The 14,698-nt window shown below is 33.1% G+C and overlaps 1 long non-coding RNA gene across 1 annotated transcript; it reads right to left on the reverse strand.

Annotated features, from left to right (window-relative positions):
• Positions 1-9,657: 9,657 nt before the first annotated feature.
• LOC133804974 (uncharacterized) lies at positions 9,658-11,981 on the reverse strand. Its single transcript, XR_009878730.1, has 4 exons — positions 11,889-11,981; positions 11,266-11,347; positions 10,847-10,961; positions 9,658-9,714 (listed from the first exon to the last, which is right to left on the reverse strand). It is a non-coding gene; the product is annotated as an uncharacterized LOC133804974 (long non-coding RNA).
• Between the last annotated feature and the right edge of the window lie 2,717 nt (positions 11,982-14,698).

Here is a 14,698-nt window from a genome sequence, read left to right on the forward strand (position 1 = left end):
ACTATAAAAGTAGTGAATAATGTCCTGTTCGTAGGTGCTGATCCTGCGGTGACTGAGAGTCTGATCGACCCTGTTGGTGTGAGTCCTTCACCAGAAAAACCATAGATGGTTTAGTTTCATGGTTCTAAATCTTGTATTGATAGTTTCATTCTTTTTAACGACAATTTATAGAGAATGTTTACTGAGATTTTAGTATCTACCAACCCTCGTTTTACCATCTTGTCGGCAATTTGAACATCCACGACCAAGGGATCTAAATGGGGGAATTGGACATGCTGTGCGTCCAGCTCAGAGAAGGTTATACTCTCTTCCTCTGTTCGAGTTTTTTTGGGAGTTCGCTCCTCAACGTTTAGCATTTCAATGTCCTGCTTGTGATGTAGGGTTTGGGCATATCTTTCTCTTGCCTTACAACTGTCACTAGCTAAGTGTGGTCCCCCACAGATAGTGAGCAAAGTACCAGCGACCGGGGCTGGTTGCAGAGGAGACGAGCGCGTGTTCCTGCTCGTTGCCTCCGTTAGCCCCTTGCTGGGGATTCCCCCCCCCCCCCTGTCCTTGTCGTATAAGGAACTCAATCTCGTCTTTTAGCTGGTTACATTCATTTGTATCATGGCCGTAATCGTTGTGGAAGCGAGAAAACTTTGTTGTGTCTCGTTTGAAAATGTCCTTCTTGATTGGGGCTAGTCGCCTAAAAGGGACAGTGTTATGGGTGGCCTGATACAATTCTGCTCGGCTATCGACCAGGGTTGTGTAGTTGGTAAACCTCGGCTCGTGCCTATTCCGCTTAGTGTTTGCCTTTTTTCCACCGTTCTTTGTTATTATTTTTGCGATTATTATTGTTGGGTTTGCTAGACCTATTAAGAGCCTTGGTCGACTCTTCCTTTTTTCCCTGGTCGACCTTTTGAGACTTTCCTTCATTGGCGATAGCCTCCTCCAACTTTATGTATATGTCTGCTCGAACTAAGAATTCTTGAGTACTTTTGACTCCATTTTTTCTTAGGTTGCTCTAGAGTGGAGATTGATGCTACACCCCTGCGGTAATGGCCATCATCTTTCCCTCATCTCCAACTGATTTGGCTCGAGCAGCTGCTCGCATGAACCTTTGGATGTACTCTTTAAGGGGTTCTCCTTATTTTTTCCTTATATCGACCAGTTGGTTGGCCTTTGTTGGATGTATCCGACCAGCATAAAATTGTTCGTAAAATTCCTTTATGAACATTTCCTATGAAACTATGCTGGTCGGTGGAAATTTAAAGAACCACTCTTGAGCAGCATCAGACAAAGTAGCATAAAAGATCCTGCATCGAGCATCTTCGAACACCTTCTGGATATCCATCTGTATTTCAAATTTGTTCACATGTGATACCAAGTCTTCTTTTCCAGTATAGCTGGGCAGCATTGACATTTTGAACTTGCTTTGGATTTCGGCCATGGCGATTCTATTGATGAATGGGGTACCCTTTCTCCGATCGTAATATATATGAGAAGTTTTATTCCAGACTAGTTGTTGTACTATTTGGTCCAGAGCGTCTATTTAAGCCTGACCAACAACTGGTATAGCAGGGGCAAGAGCAACCGCAGCAGGTGGGACATGCTCATCGTGTCTTTCTCTTCGGTAATTGAGTATATCCCTTAAATCTTCGTCTCTCTGTCTTTGCTCGCTTGCTCCTAGTCGGTCAAAGATGTTAGGTTGCCTGGACTGCCCCCTGCATTTTGGCTTGCTGGTCGATTGTCCATTGGAGGAGGGTTTTGTTGTCCAAACCTTTGCTCTTGTGCCGACCAACATTTCTTCTATGATAAGCGGAGTCCCCTACATTATAATTACGGCCGTCTCTGAACTGTGACCTATGGGTACACGCGACCTGCTATATGCACTGTTCCCCTCTCTTCTCCATAACTCATCGTGGTAAACAGGAGGAGGCCTGCGCTGGCTGTTTGGTCCCGAGACATTGTTCTATCATGGGGGATCACGGACCGCAGAGCCTAAGTCTGACTGCCTCCTGTTTCCTGAGGGAATTTGTCCCCTGCCAGGTAAGACTTGCTCGTCTGTTGCAAGAGGTTTAGGGCTTCTGGGATGCTGTTTGTCCCTATTCTATCTATGTTGATGTATGCTACCTCAACCAACATGAGAGGGTTGATGCTGCTCGTTATTTCTACTAGGATTCTTAGGCTGTCTTTCCTACTGGGAAACTTGGTGTTGTTCTGGCTGCTGTGGATTTCTCGGGTTTTGTCGGGTCGGAGGATATTGGTGATGCTCTGATCGTGGGTTTTAAGGAGGATGAGAATTCAGCGGTAAGTCTTGCTGGGGGTTTTGTGTAGGTGGCAGTCCTCGAGCCAACTGAATGGCCGTTTCTAAGGCCACTGTCATGTCTCTTTGTCGACGATCCATGTCCACCTGTCTTTTGTTTAATTCTTGCCGCTGCCGGTCGAGCTCCATATGTTGCATCACCATTGTCTTAGCCATGTTCTCTTGGTTAGATTTTAAGGTGGCTAACTCATCCTGCAACATTCCCAAGGCTGTTCGCAGGGTTCCGGCATCCATCTCCTCCTCTGTCACCTCAGGTGGAGGAGGTGGATTTTGTAGATTTTTTGCAGTCTGTCCAGCTTGACCCGTCCTCCAGTGTTCTTAGCCATTTTTTATATCCTTGAGTTCAGCTCTCAATGAAAGCACCAGAATGTTGACCCTCAATTTGGCCAATGACATGGAGTCACAAAAACGATGTGAAAAGTATGAGTTGAACCAAAATAAAACAAACGACACCAAAATTTTATAGTGGTTCGGCCCCGATGATTGGTAATGACCTATGTCCACTTAGTGTTTTTATTAATGCAAAGACTCCAAAACCTGAGATCAGCGAACTAGGGTTCACTGAGTCTCACAAGCTCCTAAGATGGATACAAAGACCGTGCATATAAACGCCTTAGTTCTCTATGAGTACAAATTATAGCGTATCAAATAAATAAATCACGTGAGTCTTATTTATAGGCTCATGGATGTACATATGAGCCATTGGCTGTCCTTAATTTGTGTTGCAAGCATAAATAATAATTTAAATAATACTGTTTACATTTAAATTAACAAATATCCCTGAAATATCTAACTTATAATTGCATTTGAGCGTTTGTCTCGGTCAAACGAGCAGCTCTAGTCGCATGTTGTCTTCCATCTTCTTTTCCTACTACTTAGCATACTCCTTGCGTCTATCGAGCAACATAGTTTCTTGTGAAAACCTAGTCGTAGGTCAACCAGCCCTTTGCTAATGATCAGTCACGTGCTGTTCACATGTCTTTTTAATGTGGCATGTCATCATGCTAATATTTAGGGAAACACATGTGTATATGCTCTAGTATATATATATATATTATAATGTTGCTACGATGAATATATGTGTTGGTATGATATTTTCAATAGAAGCATGTTGGGTTTTAATTGAATAATGGAAACAAGAATGTGTTTTGATGTGTGTTTCAACATAGTGCATGTTTTAGGGTTTTAATTTGTTTCTTTTGAATTTTGATAAACAAGCTTATTGATTTGAGTATATTGTGTAAATTTTGAGCATGATATCTATGATGGTTATGTTGTATATTTGTCATTAGGAAGCATGCTAGGGTATGAGTTTGGTTTATGATGATTAGCTATGTGGGATTTGTGGTTCATGGTTTTGTTATGGTGGTTTAGGATTTCGGCTATGGCATGTATTGGGCTTTAGGTTCGTTTGTCTTATTTAATTATGAGCATGAAATGTTTGGTGTAATATTATTGTAATAACACTACAAGAAAAAATACTTTCAATAAGACCGAAAAAGTATTATCAAATATATACCATAACACTTTTTGATGTGTTAAGGAAAGCGGTGTTATCATAGGTTGGAGCACTTTGCATAACACTTTTCCATAGTTATTGACATGTGTTATGGTATAGCCTACGATAACACTTTTGTTGTGTTATTTTAATAGTTAGATAAGTATTTCATTATGCTATTTATAAATAGATTATATAACACTTTTTTGTACTTATAAAGCAGTGTTATGATACACTTTATAATAACACACTTTCTGCATTATAGAAAATAGTTTGCATAACATAATTTTATGCTTATAAACCAGTGTTATTGTAAAAGATACAATAACACATTTTTTGTATTATTCTAATATTTGGATAAGCTTGAATTATTGTTATATAAACTTGTACATTATAATTATTTTTTATTGCTTTAATTCAAACCCGCTTCATTTAATATACTCCTTAACATTGTACAAATATATTTTTGAGTACCAATTATATGATTTATAACACATATAACTAAATAATTGTGTCAAAATACATTCAATATTATCTAAAAAACAATCCAAAAGTTTTAAGATATTCAACACTGCCTAATTAACATAAACAAAACATTCTCACAATAGTTAACAAAATAGTCTTAAACAATTGTATATTCAAAAGTAAAGGTAGGAATTCATGATCTTCCAATTGTCAGCACACCAAAGCCTTCCAAATCAGATTTTCTTTTGCACTTCACTTGTTAAATCTGGTAAATAAAACATAAAAGAAACCAACATTAGAAAAAAATATTTTGATCTCTACTTAAATATTCAATCACTTATTTCAAATCTTACCATATGTTCTTTACTAGTTTTTTGTTTAACAAACGCCCTCCATTCAACACAAATACGCCTTACAGTCTTGTTGCATGAATTCCGAGTCTCAGTTTTGTAACTTTCAGATTGAGACTTCCTTTGCTCTTAAAGAATACAGTGGACAGAATTGAGCAGTCTACAAAAGAGGAATATGATCATCCCATACATTTGAGCATTATCAACATGTCTATATACCATCTGTAATGGCAAGTTTACAAAATGACACAGTAATCAGTAGTATATTTTCCAAATTTGAAATAAAATCCATTACAAAATCAAACTACCATAAGCAAACAACTATTAAGGATTGGCCACTGTGATAACTTATTTGTTAGAGATTCAAGGTTATTGATCCTCTAGTTTTTTATTGGCCACTGTGTTCCATTGTTTTTAGGAAATCAAGGGCTTGGCACCACAAATATAATCAACATATAGAATCTAATTGATATTATAACTCACATAAGAATTGCAATTATTATATTTGACACGCCTAAATTAATACAGTGTGAAAAGAATAAATATTATTAATGTGAGGTCACTATGCCAGAGAAGTAGAAAATGACCTTGGTCACGATAACAGATGCTTTGAAGTATATATAAGTAAGTTGTGAAAATAGGTTATCTACTACCAACACAATAGTGATTCTATATCCCAACACCCTAACAAACCCACAAACAAAACAGGTTGTAGGAGAAAATATAGAGGAAATTCACTCAAATAAAAATTTAGTCTCATTAACAATAACAAACCTTTACATATCCAAAATAGTTCTTTACTTTTGGTAGATCACCAACATAATAAGAATGAGGATGTTTCTATCCACCATATGGCATTAGCAAAACTTGCTTCAATGTGGACCACACTTAGGCACTAATAAAAGTAAAAGTAATTAAAGTTTATTTATATAAAAAGGAGTAAAGTGATAAGAGAAGAACTATACCTCTATTTTTGATAAGACAAAACTTGCTTCACTCACAATGATATATAACACCATAAAAAAGTTAGACTAAAGCTTCTCAAATTCTTTAAATCAATGGTTCAGCTAAAGCATCTTATGTAAACTAAAAGTGACATTTTGTTATTAGAAAGATCAAGAAAAACTATCTACAATACTTTACTAAATATCAAATAAATAAAAAAAAAAAGATATATAACATTATATATATATGACTTAAAAAACAAATCTTAAAACGCTGAAAAGTTAAAATATGTAACATTATAAATATGTAATTTTGCAGCTAGATTTTATTCTCTCCCTCGACAATATAATCCAGCTGCAAAGCAGAGGAGAACCAATGATGCACGCGGTGGTGGGTACTGGTTACAAGTAGCACACAAAGAGACTAAGAAAAATAAATAACCAGTAAATATAGTCTAAAAACTTAATAATTATATGAAGCACAAACTACAAGCACATTGAAAGAATACAAAAAAAAAAAAAAAGGTTAAGCTAATAGAGAGCTAATATATAAATTCAGAGGGACACTTACTCCACCTGAAAAGTACAACACTAATAAACAAAACATAATGACTATTCTTGATAGAATAAATTGTTTAACAAGATCTTGTTTATTAGTTTACCAAATAAGTAGCTTTTATATTATTTAAAAAGCTTTAGGGAAGAGAATATCTTTGGTAAAACTAATGTTCATTTTGATTTTTAGGGAAGAGAATAATCAATATTCATTTTAGCTACAATAACGTAAACTTACAAGCAAAGCCGACAGTAGGAAGCATGACTCTCACATAAATTAGTTCTTAAACCCCGAGCAAGATGTCCATTACTTTGAATAGCCTCAACTACTATAGAGTTATTGATGTCTCTTATGAGATATACACAAAAATTATTAAGTGATCTTTGTTCATCAATTAAAAAGCATGCATGTATAAACTTATTATATGTTGAAAAAAGAGAATGAACATACACAGTCAGAATTCTTCTCTAATGTTGGATACAACAAAAACGGTTGAAATTTTGATATAAAATAAAAGTTTCTTTTCTATTTCATTTTTTTATATATATATATAAATAAAAGAACAAGATACAAAAGTGATGAATATGATAAGCCTAGATTTTTACCTTCTTAAGAGCTTCAGAGTCTTTTATGGTCAAGGGCCAAGTCATTAGGTACATCAATTCCCCATGTACCAAGATTTCATGTCTCTGCATCATATACTTAGATATTAAATTAGAGATAGAAAAAGCAAGAAACCAGATTAAATTAGAATGAGATATATATATATATATATATTTATATAGGCACATATATATACACATGTGTAGAAAAGAAACATGCAAGTATTGCAAGCAACATACATAATTAGTAAAATTTCTCTGTTGATACTAATTCAATTCTACATATACTTTCCATAAATAAACTTACAAATATATGTATGTGAATGTATATATATATATTTATATATATATGTTTGATTTCATGAGAGAAACTCATAGTGCAAGTGTTAATCTCAAAGATCTCAGCTTTGTAATTCTTGTTTTCTTTGGCTGATTCCAAAAGAGGAAAAATCCATTAAACTCAAAAATAAATAAATAAATCGTACACACAATACACAGTAGAAACGAGGAGAACTAATCCAAGATGGCTAACCTGTAAGAGTATCATGTCTATATTTGGGATACTTGGACTTTTCAGTACACACAATAGACTTTGAGCCTTCTTTTCATTACGTTTGTTTGCATTTTTATTTCTTAATGCCTACAAAATAAAAAATAATGAAAATTGTCAGCTAAAACATATGTATAAATATAGATATTATTGGGTATAAGTCATTTAAAGCTACACTTAGGACCACACTAGAAAATATGTTACTGCAATTCTGTAAAACTAGTGTTGAAAGTCCTTACTAAAGACAAACTCTAGCTTTTGCCACACTAAGCTATTTTCTATATCAATAGAAATACCAAGACAGATTTTAGAGAAAGAATCCTGTAGAGTCTAAGAACTTTACTTAGCTAGTTAGATAGTAGTATTATAGTATTTATTGCATTATCGTTGTAACTGTGGATTTTTAGTTCAGACCGGGAATTATTTGGACACTCATAGTAGTACTTATAGATTTTCTAAGTTTAACCTATAGTTTAAGAATATTAATTTTAACCTAAGATTTGATTATATGATTGATATTAAGGATAATATTTGTTATACTATAAGGTTTAGATAAGAACCAATAGGATTTTAAGCACATGTTATGAATGGGTGATTAAGGATTAAGTATTTTGAGGATTAAATTTAATAAGGGTAAAAGTTTGAATGCTATAAGGTCAGTCAACAGCTTTGAATACGTTGAGGGCTTAGTCAAGGCTGTTTACTCCATTCAAACTTAGCTAAAAATGTGTAATTTCGTGTTTAATTAATCAGCATGTGCTGATATATCGCAGCTATAGGGGGCGATATATCGCAGCACATAGATACGGAAAATACGAGACGATGCACGACAGCCTCGGGCATACTGGCCCAGGCGATATATCGCCTACAGGGGGCGATATATCGCCTCCTTCAGCATATTTTGAAACATTTTGAATTTGTTTTCCATTCATCCATTCAACCTCTTGATAAGTCCAACACCTTTTTGAATGAGTCTTCAGCCTCTGCTGAACGATTATTCAAATTATTTTCACCTAAAAAGCTATTATTTTTATTCAAGTAAAATTTAGATACTTTCATTCCTAAACTCTATAAATAGGACCTAGTACCCAGCCATTATTCATCTTTTGCTCTAAGTTCAGAGGCTGCAAGTGCTAAGTGAGTGTGAGAGTGTAAACACCTGGGTTGGGGAATCATAAGCTTATCAAACACTTTGGGAAGTAAGGTTCTATAGTATTTCGGTTCGAGGTTTAGATTGGTCTACAAGTCTTCAAGGTATTTCTATACCCTAGTTCATTGGTATTATGTTATTTCTTTCTCATAGTCTTCTACTCAGTCTTCTAACCTTATTCTTATTTTGGTTAGGAAATCTAAGAACTTACACATAAGTTTTTGGTAAGTATGTTTCTCAAAGGTTTAGTCATTCCTTTCCTTCCATTCTTTTCATTACTTTTTCTTCAATCTACTCACCCTGTTATATATGGTTTTAGGAGTGTTCCAAAAGTCCCAACGCTGTCCTCTTATCCCAGTAACTTTGGTAAGGAAAATAGGATAGAAATGCATATGTTATATGTTCTATATGTTATCTTATGTTTCTTATGTTATGATAAGTGTTATGATATGTATGTTTGTAGGCTTGGGCATATGACCCATATGACTAACAACACCCCAAATAGATTATGGGCATATGACCTACTTAGCTAGTAGGACCCCACTAATCTCATGGGCATATGACTTGTTTAGTCTATGGGACCCCAAGTAATAATGGCCATTATAGTATGTGTATGTAATAAGTGTTATGTTATGTCTTTATGTTTATTATGAAATTTATGTATATGAGGTATGTGTTAGATTTTCCTTGCTGGGCATTAGGCTCATTCCTTTTTGTTTTATGTGCAGGAAAATAGCTTTAGTGGCAGTAAGGTTCGTGGGTGCTTGGGATTGTGTATCGGTGGTGAATGGATTCAAGGAGTCGAGAGTTCGATTTTCGAGGATGTAGTCTTGTTTTTTTTATGATCTTTACATGTATTTTCCGCACTTCTTATGTAATTCCTTTCATTTTAAATCATGTTTTGTTTTTAAGACAATGGGATCCCATATCCTTCTTGATATTTTTTGTAAGTAACTCTTATTTCTACAAGTTTTCTAATAAAGTTATGGTATTTTCGCAAATGTAAGTTTTATTAAGGGTTTGTATGTATAGTTTCGTTAATGGTCCAAAAGTCTAGAGTAGTTGGGTCATTACAAATCCTAAACAAAAGCAGGGAGAAAATTATACTAAACATTAATAGGAGAATAAGGATTATAATACAAGAGATAACCTATAGCAATGTAACACACACATTTACCAAGCTATATAACAAAGCAAACATACATGTGCCATGTGCATTTGAAAGTTGTTATCTTACTCCAAATAGATATTGCTTTTCTTGCTCCAAAACCAACCGTTCCAATCTGTCAACTGCCTAGCTTGATAAAGAAATAATTGTCATCAAAGAATTAAACAGAGCACAATGGTATGAACTAAAAGAATAATGATCACCAAAACAAAAGAGAAAAAAAAACTAAAAAAATAATAAAAAGTTTCTCAACTGGAAATAAAAAGTTCTTAACATGTTGAGACAATTTGAAATAAAAAACAGGAGAGAGGTCCGCACATACTTTTGTCATATTAAGTTACCACACTTATTTGATGTACTCCCAAAAAATAAAACATCTCATCAGATAAAGACCAAGCTTACACATGGCAAACGAAAAGAAATATAAAACTCAATATAATGCTCTCCCCTGCTTTTTTTCTTCGTAGACTGAATTAAAGGAGACAACAACAAAAATTAGAGAAACCAAATTGAGAAGTAAGAAGTTCAATAGTATTCCTAAAAAATATAAAATATACATCTTATTGTTCTCAGTGCTACATAAAGACACTGCTATATACTATATTACATTCAAAAGAATAAAATAAATATTTAATAACTAAACATATACAGATAAAAGAAAACCATGCAAACACTTTCAACAAGAAGCTTTTGCCTTTATTACAGATCGAACAAGCAATTAGTCAATATATCTTTAAAAAAGTATGCATTAAGGACTAAAGGAAATTAAATACAAAGCTAGAACCTGTTGTAACTGTTACTTGTAAATTGAAGATACAAAAATAACTTTAAGTAATTTGGATGAAACATTGTAAACAGAAAAAGAAGAAAAATATGGGCAAATGTGTTAGAATATCAGTTTTCACAACATTGGACCCCACACAAATAATGGTGGTTAATTACATAGTTTATATTCAAGTAATGCTTATATAAATGTCTCTGCCTAGTGGAGAGGTGACCTTAATTATATATAATTAATATATAATATTTCGATTGACTCTTTAAAACATGCATAAATGTGTCTAAAATATAGCATTAAGATCATCACACAAAACTTGGAACTCTTCTAAAGGAGCTTAAACATGTCTCAAACCTTTAGATTTTGGAGTCTAATATTAAGATTATATGATAAAACTTGGGACTTTCATCAAAAAGGTGCTATGCAAGAAAATTGTAGAATATGCACAAACTGCTATAATGATATAATCATGCAACATACCTATGGAGCAAAGAAGTTTGAAGCCTTATGAGGTGGAGTTAACAAGGTGTACCACTCTCTGCTTATATGCCCAACGCTGTTCCACCAAATCAACAATAACCTCTTGTCTAAGGCCCTGTAAATCATAAGAAACAAAAGATTGCAAAAAATAATATTAAATTATTAAATATATTTCCAGTTTGCACGAAAATTTGTTTGACAAATTGCCGACACTGAATTACAAGCTAGAGAATTATAAATTACTCCTAACTATAACAGATACTTCTCTTAATTAGGTAGATTAAATTAAACAGAACTTTAGGCAACAACTACAACATTCTGAAAGGAAAAAAAAAGATCTGTTTAAAAAGGAAATTTAACAAAGCAAATCTAATAATATATGTTTTAATTTACAAAAAAAATTCTGGTCAAATAAGTACCTCTTTATTCTCTGGATCAATTGCGCTAAGCATTTCTGTAAGAACATCCATTATGCCACATGCATTCTGAATTTCTGACAAGCTAACAAAAGAATTTCTATTTAACCAATAAATTCATGTACAACATAGATGATAGCTTAATGCAAACATCGACCCTTTAAAAGTATAACACTTGATTGACAAAACATTCAATTTTCCCTTAGTTATTATACATATGGACAACATCTCAAAATAAAGCTCAAGAACCTTCCCTACAAGGACAGAAATTAGCAGATAAATCATCTGGTGTTTAAAATTCTAGAATGTAGTAAAATCTTTACAACAACAAATTACTTTCTACTATTAGAGCAATAAACTACTGCAGTGTCTTGTCATGCAGTTGTAAGTATAATAAATATTTTAAACCATTCATTTATAACAATTATGAACAAGTGCAACAAGGAAAGGAGCCAGAGAAACTGCTGTAATAATGAATAAAATATTCCTTAAAATATACTTCAAGCAACAGTATGTTTAAAAAAATTAGATTTATAACTAGGAAAAAGAAGGTGTAAAGTGCTATACCAATAAACAAATTAAGTTGCCCTCAATTCATATAGCAATACAAGGATCCGTGTATGCACCTCAAGGTAGGAAACTCAAACTCTGCAGACGGCTCAGCTGTATCTTGATGAATGTCAGAACTGCGCAGATTCTGTGGAAATGAAGACAATGGTTGCATTGGTCGAGGGGTAAAGACCGATGCAACTCTCCCAGATCTCTGTGGAAATACTGCTCCAGCACGCTGAAGGGTAATAGAAAAAAATGATAATAAAATTATAATTTGAAAAAGTGAGACAATATATAGTTTAAGAAAAAAATTACTTGCGGTTGGAAGATTAAAATAATGATATCTTTAATTGAAAATAGATGAAAAAGAAAAAAAAAAGGCAAAATACATGTTCCAACCGTCAATCCATAGTGAATTCCCTATATACATTTCAGCTAGCAAGAATAAAGTAAAAACCCTAATACAAAAATAAAACACACAAAAAAAAGTATAAATCATTGTAACTCTGGATATTGTGAGAAATAGCACATCTTTATGAAATCTTGTCAATTTCTCAAATATTAAATTCATTTAAGAATCATTTACTAACCAAATTGCATAACAACACAAATGCAATATATAGATGTATGTATGTATGACGGGAAACTAATATATATTTATATAAATATAAGTTCTTACCAAATGGAACCAGGAAATGTTTGGATAAAAAATGCTATGACTTGAGAAGAAAAACTCATATTATCCCCAAATGCTTCTCATCGTGCTAACAAACAAAGATCACACACAAAAAAAATACAATATTTAAATGCCAAAAAAAAAAAAACATGGTAGACCTAATAAGAAAAAAAATACAAAATGAACTTAATCCATATATTTTGAAATTTTAAGAACAATCCCAGACAACTTTATTCATTAAAAAAATACCAAAGGAACTTACCTTTGCCTTATACACTATAAGAGATAAAATGAAAAAGAGAAAGAAAGAAAAAAAAAAGAATGAACCGTACCTTCGGTGCTAAGAAGATGAGAAAATATAAAACCCTTCTAGGTCGCTCAACTTGCCCAAAAGATATCTAAACTTTCTTAAACTTGCCAAACGATCCAGATTTTTCAAAAAATGGAAACAAATAACTATAACCCTCACCTTAGCTACACTAATTAGAATCTAGATGTAAGAGAAAATGAACGTGATAAAGATGAGAGAATAGCTATCAGAGGGAGAGTGATTTGGGCAAGATAGAGGAGAAAACGAGAGAGAGAAGTAGAAAAAAAATAAAGACCATTTTAATTTTCAGTTTCCTTCTAAATAAATTCACAGACCCGCCTTTTACACTATAGCGCATTTTATGTCCCATTTTTTAACTAGCTTTTATAATACCTTTTCAATAATCTTATAACCATGTGTTGTGAAAAGTGGTGTTTGGTGTGGTGTACTTTTCTCCTTTAAAAAGACTTTAAATTTGCAGCCCAATTTCTGAAAATTCCTACTTATTATTAATTTAACCTCCAAAAAGTAGAGATTTACTTACGATACTCGTTTAATAAATTGTCCCTTCATCACCACTAAAGTTAGTATGTGCCTGCTACTATATTATGTTGACTTTATAATAGGTCAAACTAATGTTTTTGTTTCTTGGAAAGATGAAGCTAAAAAAATAAGTTAGATTTTTCAGATTCTATATTTTATTTTATTTATTTATTCTATTACATAGCATACTTAATGAAGCATTTTTCAAAAGAAAGGATGTACTATAATTACTCAGACAGAGGAAAAATCACGAGAGGAATCGTCCGAAGGGCTACAAGCGCTTGCTGAAGCAGGTTCTTTGTATCATTCGTTTGCTTCTTGAGTCAGAAAGTTGGCCTCTGCATATAAGAAAACCACTTTTTTTAAAAATATATATATTTTTTTAAAAATGAAAGGAAATTACTGTAAACAGTATACACTGCATTGGCAATATCTAAATTTTGAGGGAAATCAATAGCTAGAGAAATTAAGTAAAATAGTTGGACTCCATTTCTGTCATAGTTGTATCTCTCCAATTGTTCCCTTATGCTTGCTGTGATGAGTGTTGTACCAGTAGAACCTCAAAGATCCTTTTCAGTGACTGACTCCAACAAAAGCCTCTAGATCTCAAATGTGGACTGCATTTGAGTTGATACTTTATTTGTTTTCCTCTTATTCTCAGTGGCTTCACTATGGATATATATTATCTAATACATATTTCTATCAGAGTCATGCTAATTCTTGCTTTTTCAGGTAACATGAGACTGAAGGGTATTCGAAAATCATAAAAGATTGTAGCATATTCAACAGTTATAAACACAGTCTGGCCCGCAAATCACACATGATGAACAAACTCCAACAACCATCAGTATAACCTTATTCATTTTCAATTCTAGTTGTATAAACCTGAAACAAAGATCTCTTAACTTGGTGTTTCCAACTAAAAAGGGAATCAACTACTAGAGAAATATTCCCTCCTTGATATCTCATAACAGAATCCTCAACTTTGATAAGTCATCGAAATTATTGCTAAAGAGCTTCTTAATAACAACTTCATTTTCATTTTCAAGAATGTCAGACAAAATAATATAGTTAGTACTTCTCATAATCATGCATTATGAAAACTTATATTTGTTGTAGTGAGTCCCAATAGAATCAAAACCCAACAAACAATAAAGTATGTTCTCATAAAAATAAATAAATAAAGTATGACAAAATGATTTTTATTTTGTTTTTTCTTTATAGTTTTATTATTACTTTTTCACTAAAATTTCAACTCCAACCCGAAATGATGGACCATTAGAAAAAACATAGGTTTAATTCACAATCAAAGTCATATATTAATAATGTTATGTCTAAAAAGTGATAGTAATATA

Source organism: Humulus lupulus, chromosome X, assembly GCF_963169125.1.
Source record: "Humulus lupulus chromosome X, drHumLupu1.1, whole genome shotgun sequence".
NCBI classification, from domain to species: Eukaryota; Viridiplantae; Streptophyta; class Magnoliopsida; order Rosales; family Cannabaceae; genus Humulus; species Humulus lupulus.